Here is an 8,619-nt window from a genome sequence, read left to right on the forward strand (position 1 = left end):
GCTGTGTAATCATGCAATGTGTTGGCTTGAGAAACTATGTCTATGACTCTGCTGCTGCTGCCAGAATTCTGTGTGACAAGTGCCCGGAATGTGCCTTTGACACGAAGGCAAACTAGCGGAATTTTCCTGGAATATAGGAATTCTGCGCCAAAGAAATTGGCGCGGCCTTGCGGATTCTCCGCGCCAAATACTATGGCGCGGACGTATCGACCAAGCTACAACCACCAAACTCTCTGTATCACTGGCGCTGGACTGCGATTACTTCATGCCAAATTCTTTGGCGCGGAAGTGCTACTGTACATGAGTAGTCTAGCGCCAAAGGTATTATACAGAGAGTTCATTGGGGGCATGGGCGGGCGGCCTATCCATGCCAAAGTATTTGGCGCGGGTCATGACTAGTCCAGCGCCAACGATACAAAAAGTTGGTGGGTGGCAGTGCGAAGGACCTCTCCGCGCCAAAAACTATGGCGCGATGACTCCATTGCTCTGCGCCAAAGTTTTTGGCTCGGAGATCTTATTGTTCCGCGCCAAGGCGATTGGAGCGGAGGAACCAATTGAACCAGGCCAAGGTGATTACTTAAGGGAGTAGAAGTAGTGGCTGAGGCGTAGCAGGGAGTGCACAAGAATCGTTCCAGGAATCTACCAAATTAGCTACATTGACCAATCAAACTCGTCATGCAAATTGGGGATAACAGATTAAGCTCACAAATCATCGACGATATGGTTCACATATGTTTCACACAGTACAATCATCGACGATTACACATTAAGCTCACAAAATAGTTCACAACATTACGCCTAACAAATAATAGATAAGTCCAATACAACCACATACCTAGCCAACTAACATATAATACTAATCATCTGCCCCATTATAGATCAACTCATCATCAGCGTCATCATCATCATCGTCAAGGATAAGCACAGGCAAATTAGCAACAGGTGCCTTCATTGTCTCCATTTGCACCGCCTTATCCATTGCCTCTTGACCCTCCATACCTATCCTTGGACGACATAGTTCTATCACCCTTTTGCCTTTCCCTTTATCCTCTTCCTCCTCCATCCATTCACCATCGGGACCGTACAACAAATCCCAAAAGTTACAAGTAGCACCATGTGAATGTACTTGATGTCGCCTAGAGGGGGAGTGAATAGGCATTCCTAAAATTTAAAACTTCGCAGCGGATTAAAACAGACCCAGATACTCCGGTCGAGTCCGGATACTCTAGGGTCCGGAGTATGTGATCTAACCCGGATTATCCAGCCTACACAGGAGTGCGAAATCAAAGTAAGTTGAAAGAAGTTCTATATGATCTAAAGGTCACCACAGGTCCTACCAGGTATATCAGCTTCTTTTCAACAAGAACCTGCAGCTAGAGACTCACAAGCAAAAAGATCGAGAAAATCCCCAAAATAAACTAGAACAAAGTAACTTTGCAAGAATGTAAAGGAGACAAAGAATTTATTCCGAAGTTCGGCCACTCCACAAACAAATGCCTACGTCTCTGTTGAGGAGCTCATAAAGAGCCAGGTCTCTTTCAACATTATCCTCTCATAGCGACCACAAAGATCAAGCTAGAGTTCTTACTCAACTTGATGGTGGATTACAAACTTCCCGTGGCACTCCATAAATCTTGGGTGCTCTATGGGTGATGCCTCGCCGTCTAGGAGCACGAAGCTCCAAGAGTAAAAGATTGCAAATCGAAACCTTGACAATGACTCGAAACTCAAAGATTTGCTTTTAGCTCTCAAGCTCTTAATCTCACTCACCAAACCCTAAATTTCAAATCTAGCAAGAAACAAGGCTCTAGATGGGGTTTGGGAGGGCTCTTGAATACTTTGAAGGTGTTTGTCCACAAGTAGTTCAGCAGAAACAGCAGCATTGAATTGGAGAGGGAGAAGAGGTATTTATACCCTTCCCCCCAAAAACTAGCTGTTACTGTGCTAGTTGACTTTTACCAGAGTATCCGGACTCACCCAGAGACTCCAGCCAGCATAGGAACTCGAGCACAGAACGCTGTCAAAACCTAGTCATTATGGCGAAATTTGAACTAACCCAGAGACTCTCAGTTTGCGTGGAGACTCCGACCTTAAACATTTAAGCCCAAACAGAGAGGCTCTGATGGAGTCTCACTCGAAGACTCCGGCTAAAACGCCAGACCCCAGAGTATCCGATGCCACCCGAAGACTCCGACCTAAAACAATTAAATACTAACCAAGACTCCCTAGCGGATTCTCACCTGAAGACTCTGCAACTCAGCCCTTTTTCTCGGTGTCCGTGGGTGATTGTGTCTCTCATATTTTGGTTCTAAAAGGACACTTTGAGCACTGAGACATCATCAAGACTATGAAATGAATCCCTCTTGATAGTACGACATTTCCAAACTCAAATTCAAAAGATAAAATTAATTAAAACCTATTGAGTAACTACAATCCGCTTCTCTTTTCTTTTTGAATGATACCAACGTCCATTAAATTCACCAATGGGACTAAACCCTATTCATAATCTCAATAAACTCATTAGTCCCTTAATCATTTGTCATTAATCAGCAAAACCCACTTAGGGGTTCACAAGCATGATTCTTGCCGACTCTATTAGAGTCCTATTCTTCCTCTCGATAACCCCATTTTGTTGAGGGGAGTACGGTGCTGAAAACTCATGCTTAATTCCTTCTTCATCGAGAAATTCTTCAATTTGAGTGTTCTTGAATTCGCTTTCATTGTCACTTCTCACTCTCTTGATCTTCACATCGAATTCATTTTGAGCTCTCCTCACAAACTTCTTGAATATGGCTTGTGTTTCACTTTTGTCATGCAAAAAGAATACCCAAGTGAAACAAGAATAATCATAAACAATTACTAAGCCATATTTGTTACCGCCAATGCTTATGTAGGCGATTGATCCAAATAAATCCATATGAAGGAGTTCCCAAGCTCTTGTTGTAGTCATCACATTTTTGGCGAGGTGAGGAGCTCCAATTTGTTTTCCCGCTTGACAAACACTAAAAATCCTATCTTTCTCAAAAGAAATATTTTTTAGTCCTAGGATGTGCTCCCCCTTTAGGAGTTTAGACAAATTCCTCATGCCAACATGGGCTAGTCGGCGATGCCATAGTTAACCCATGCTAGACTTAGCCATCAAGCAAGTTTTAGGCTTCACTTCATCCTTTGAAAAATCAACAAGATAAAGTTTACCCTTCAACTTACCGGTGAAGGCTATTGAGGCGTTCACCCTTCTAGAGACGGTCACACCCTCATTGGTAAAAAGACAATTATAACTCATCTCACATAGTTGTGATACGGACAACAAATTGTAACTAACAGATTTAACTAACAAAATATTTGAAATAGAATGATCATTGGAGATAGCAATTTTACCTAGACCAATTACCTCTCCTTTTTCATCATCACTGTAGTGACATGGGAACCAGGGGTCCCCGAGTCCCGAGGCCAAGACAGCAGAATGCCACGTGACGCCATCCCTCGGGGACTACCTCCCCGAGGCCCGAGACGACCCAGTTCTGGGAGAGGTGCTCGGGGCCATGAACAGTGGTCCCCGAGTACCCGAGTTCCCCGAGAACCCGAGAAGGTAGTTCCGGGAGAGGGTGCTTGGGGCCATGAATAGTGGTCCTCGAGTACCCGAGTTCCCCGAAGACCCGAGAACACAGTTCCCGGAGAGGGCGCTCGGGGCCATGAACAGTGGTCCCTGAGTACCCGAGTTTCCCGAGGACCGAGAAGAGATGTGTCCGGGAGAGGGCGCTCGGGGCTATGAACAGTGGTCCTCGAGCACCCAGAGTTCCCCGAGGACCTGAGAAGCCCCTTGCCGGTGGACCCCACAAGGGCTCAGCGGTGAGGTGTCAATTGGTGAGAGGTCCGATGCTACACTTAAGAGGGAGCATGGCCTGTCACTTCCAACCACTCCCCCCACGCCTGTTGTCAGTCCCTGCCACCACCTAGCAGGGAGGCGTGGGGACATTTAATGAAATGGATCCCATCGCACGCCATCCTGCGTGGCTTGGAGATATCGTCGCTGGGCTCGAGGCATATCGCCTGCCGCCCTGCTGTGTCAGGCCTGCTCTGACCGGGCGGACACACAGGATTGCTCAGTGGCTGCCCCCCCTGCTGCACCTGCTAAAAGGTGGCATGATGGGCGACAGGACCGATCGGGAACGCATTTTCAACCCCCCGTAACATCAAATTGCAGCCCCATGATGGTTGCTTTCTATTTATGGCTCATAGGGACTCGTGCCTCCTTTCTAGGCACGCCAAGCCTTCTCGACGGGATAAAAGGGGGAGGTGCACCCCGGAAGTGAAGAGGTCGGGAAATCTGAAGTCTAACAGAAGAAGAACAAGCTCAAGCACTCTCTGGAAAGCTCAGAGAGATCGGCACTTGAAAACCGAAGCTCTAGACTTAGACAAAAACCCTTGTAACACAAGAGATCTAGAGAAAGGCATTCCCAGAGTATTAATATTATACACACAGGAGTAGGGTATTACGCTCCGTGCAGCCCGAACCAGTCTAAAAATCCCTTGAGCATTTACATCCCATATACTCGCATTAATTTCACGTATGAGGTAGATTCAGAATCATCCCCCCGGCCGAATCTCAAAGGAGGTCCCTTAGGATCTCCGCTTGAGGAGTTCATCCTCCGACAATCACCAAATACAATGTTCTCATGTGAACCACCATTTTCCTCAAATGATGAGAACATGCTCTTCTCTCCGGTCATATGATTTGTGCAACCACTATCGATCACCCAACTTGATCCACCGGAGGAATAAGCCTGCAAAACAAGTTTATACCTTTGTTTTAGGTACCCAAATTTATTTGGGTCCTTTAGCGTTAGTCACAAGCACCTTTGGTACCCACACACTCCTTTTCACAACATAAAGAGCAACCACTTTACCACAATGGTTTCTCTTGAGCATATAAGAGGCATAAAATGTGGATTGAGAAGTATGGCCCTTTGATTGCTTGACTCAAGCGGTGTGATCATCTTGTTTGCCTCCTTTGACGAACTTGAAGCACTCATTGCCATTTATCATCACATGCCCATTTGGCTTGCTCGTGTGCATGTCAAATCCAAGCCCTCTCTTTTGCTTGTTGTCTTTGGCTTGAATGGTCTTGTAGAGTGCATCTTTGAATTTGTATGTCTTGATGCACCCATACTTAACCAAAGCATTAAACCTCTCATTCTCTTTTTGCAATGCTTGCATAGATTCACCAGTAGTAGCACAAGCATTTACATCAATGTTAAAGCAAAGAGAGCAACCATTGCTAGTGGAAGCATTAGAGAGCAAGATTGCATCATTAGAGGTGGATGAGCTATTCTTGAGAGTGTCAATTTGTATTTCAAGAGTTTTGTGAGTTTCCTCTAAACATGAAAATTTCTCTTGAAATCTAACATTGCTACTCTCAATAGTAGCAATTGAGCTATTGGCCAAATTTAGATCTTTAGTCAATTTCTCAACTTTCTCCTTTTCTTTAGTAAGGAGCTCCTTGAGTTCAAGGTTTCTCTCCTTTTCAAGAATGAGCAAGTCCTCTTGTTTCTCAAGGGTCTCCTCATGACTCTCTATTGTTTCCATTAGCATTTTCATTTTAGATATAGCTTTTTTACTCAAATCCTTAAGCATGCTTTCACAATCACCATCACTATCACTATCTAGGAGCATGGAATGTGATTTTACCTTGCGGCCTTTAGCTATAAGGCACTTGGGAGAGTCGTCGTCACTCATTTCACCAAAGAGTGTTTTTGTTGGTGTAGACTTGCGAATGGCGATAGTGGTGACTCCTTCATCATCGGAGTCGGAGTCGGAGTTAGAATCTCACTCCTCTCCAATATGAGCTTGATCCGAATAATTCTTCTTATGGGTCTTGTACTTGTCCTTCTTGAATGGCTTATTCTTCTTCTCATCTTTGTCTTTACCCTTCTTCTTGTTGGGACAATCGGCTATGAAATGGCCAACCTCGCCACACTCATAGCATGCCCTCTTGGATGGCCTTTTCTTGGGCATATCTCTCTTGTACTTGCTATAACCTCCTTTCTTCATGAATTCTTTGAATTTTCTCACAAAGAAGGCTATTTCTTCATCATCCGAGCTCTCATCTTCACTTGAACTAGATTCTTCAAATTGCTTGCTCTTGCTTGTCTTGAATGTGACTTCCTTGTTCTTGGAGGTGGAGCTTTGCTTGCTAAGATTCTTCACTTCATTGCCTTCCTCCTCCATGAGCTCATGAGCAAGTATCCTCCCAAGCACATCACTTGGGGTGAGCCTCTTGTAATCTCTTCTCTCTCGGATAAGTGTGACCAAGGTGGGGTTTTTTGGTGCGAAGGCTCTTAGCAATCTTCTCACCACCTTGTGATCATCTAGCTCTTCACTTCCAAGCCCTCTTATCTTGTTTACCAACACCATCATCTGATCATACATTGCTTAGGGGGTCTCATCATCCTCCATGACAAATCTTCCCAATTTGCCTTCAAGCAACTCGATCTTCGACTTTCTTACACTTGTGGTGCCTTCATGTGTGACTTGGAGAGTGTCCCATATCATTTTGGCTTCCTCAAGCCCATCAACCTTGTTGAATTCCTCGGGGCTCAAGGCACCAGGCAATACACTTGCGGCTTGTGCATTGCGGTATAAGTTTTGCTCTTGATTGGGAGTGAAATCTAGGTCTTCATCCGGCAAATCACAACTTGTACAAACAATCTTCCAAATACTTGGATAAAGAGATATTAAATGTAATTTCATCTTGTGCCTCCAAGCAGCATAATATGTAACATCAAAATATGGTGCACGCCCAGAAGGCACGAAAACATAAGAATTAGAGGCATTCAATTTATCATAATGAAATTCAAATGCAGCTCCCTTGCCTCTACCATTACCACTACCTTCGCCCGACTTCGAAGGATCATCTTTTGGAGACTTCAGGCTTCCGCCTTCTTTCAAACTCTTCGCCCTGGATGCCGACATCTTGAATTCCTCCAAGCGGTGAAGCCTTGTAGGAAGTTAAGCTCTGATACCAATTGAATGTACTTGATGTCGCCTAGAGGGGGGTGAATAGGCGTTCCTAAAATTTAAAACTTCGTAGCGGATTAAAACAGACTCGGATACTCTGGTCGAGTCCGGATACACCAGGGTCCGGAGTATCCAATCTAACCCGGATTATCCAGCCTACACAGGAGCGCAAAATCAAAGTAAGTTGAAAGAAGTTTTATATGATCTAAAGGTCACCACAGGTCCTACCAGGTATATGAGCTTCTTCTCAACAAGAACCTGCAGCTAGAGACTCACAAGCACAAAAATCAGGAAAATCCCCAAACTAACTAGAACAAAGTAACTTTGCAAGAATGTAAAGGAGACAAAGAATTTATCCCGAAGTTCAACTACTCCACAAAGAAGTGCCTACATCTCCGTTCAGGAGCTCACAAAGAACCAGGTCTCTTTCAACCCTATCCTCTTCTAGTAACCTGCAGATCTTACTCAACTTGATGGTGGATTACAAACTTCCCGTGGCACTCCACAAATCTTGGGTGCTCTACGGGCGACGCCACGCCGTCTAGGAGCACGAAGCTCCAAGAGTAAAAGATTGCGAATCAAAAGCTTGACGATGACTCAAATGCTCAAAGATTTGCTTTTTGCTCTCAAGCTCTTAATCTCACTCACCAAACCCTAAATTTCAAATCTAGCAAGAAACAAGGCTCTAGATGGGGTTTGGGAGGGCTCTTGAATGCTCTGAAGGTGTTTGTCCACAAATAGTTCAGCAGAAACAGCAGCATTGAATTGGAGGGGGAGAAGAGGTATTTATACCCTCCCCCCCAAAAACTAGCCGTTACTGTGCTAGTTGACTTTTACCGGAGTGTCCGAACTCACCCGGAGACTCCGGCCAGCACAGGAACTCGAGCACAGAACGCTGTCAGAACCTAACCGTTACAGTGAAATTTGAACTGACCTAGAGACTCTGAGTTTGCCCGGAGACTCCGACCTTAAACATTTAAGCCCAAACAGAGAGGCTCTGACGGAGTCTCACTTGGAGACTCCGGCTAAAACACCAGACCCCGGAGTATCTGGTGCCACCCGGAGACTCTGACCTGAAACATTTAAAGACTAACCTAGACTCTCCGGCGGAGTCTCACCCGGAGACTCCGTCCAAAATGCCAGACCTGGAGTATCCGGCCCAACCCGGAGACTCTGACCAGAAACATTTAAAGCTACCCGAGACTCTCTGGCGGAGTCTCACCCGTAGACTCTGGCCAAAATGCCAGACCCCGGAGTATCCGGCCCGACCTGGAGACTCCGACCTCCGGCAACTCAGCCCTTTTTCCCGGTGTCTGTGGGTAATTGTGTCTCTCATCTTTTGGTTCTAAAAGGACACTTTGAGCACTGAGACACCATTAAGACTATCAAATGAATCCCTCTTGATAGTACGGCAATTCTAAACTCAAATTCAAAAGATAAAATTAATTAAAACCTATTGAGCAACTACAATCCACTTCTGTTTTCTTTTTGAGAGATGCCAACGTCCATTAAATTCACCAATGGGACTAAACCCTGTTCATAATCTCAATAAACTCATTAGTCCCTTAATCATTTGTCATTAATTAGCAAAACCCACTTAGA

Source organism: Phragmites australis, chromosome 5, assembly GCF_958298935.1.
Source record: "Phragmites australis chromosome 5, lpPhrAust1.1, whole genome shotgun sequence".
NCBI classification, from domain to species: domain Eukaryota; kingdom Viridiplantae; phylum Streptophyta; class Magnoliopsida; order Poales; family Poaceae; genus Phragmites; species Phragmites australis.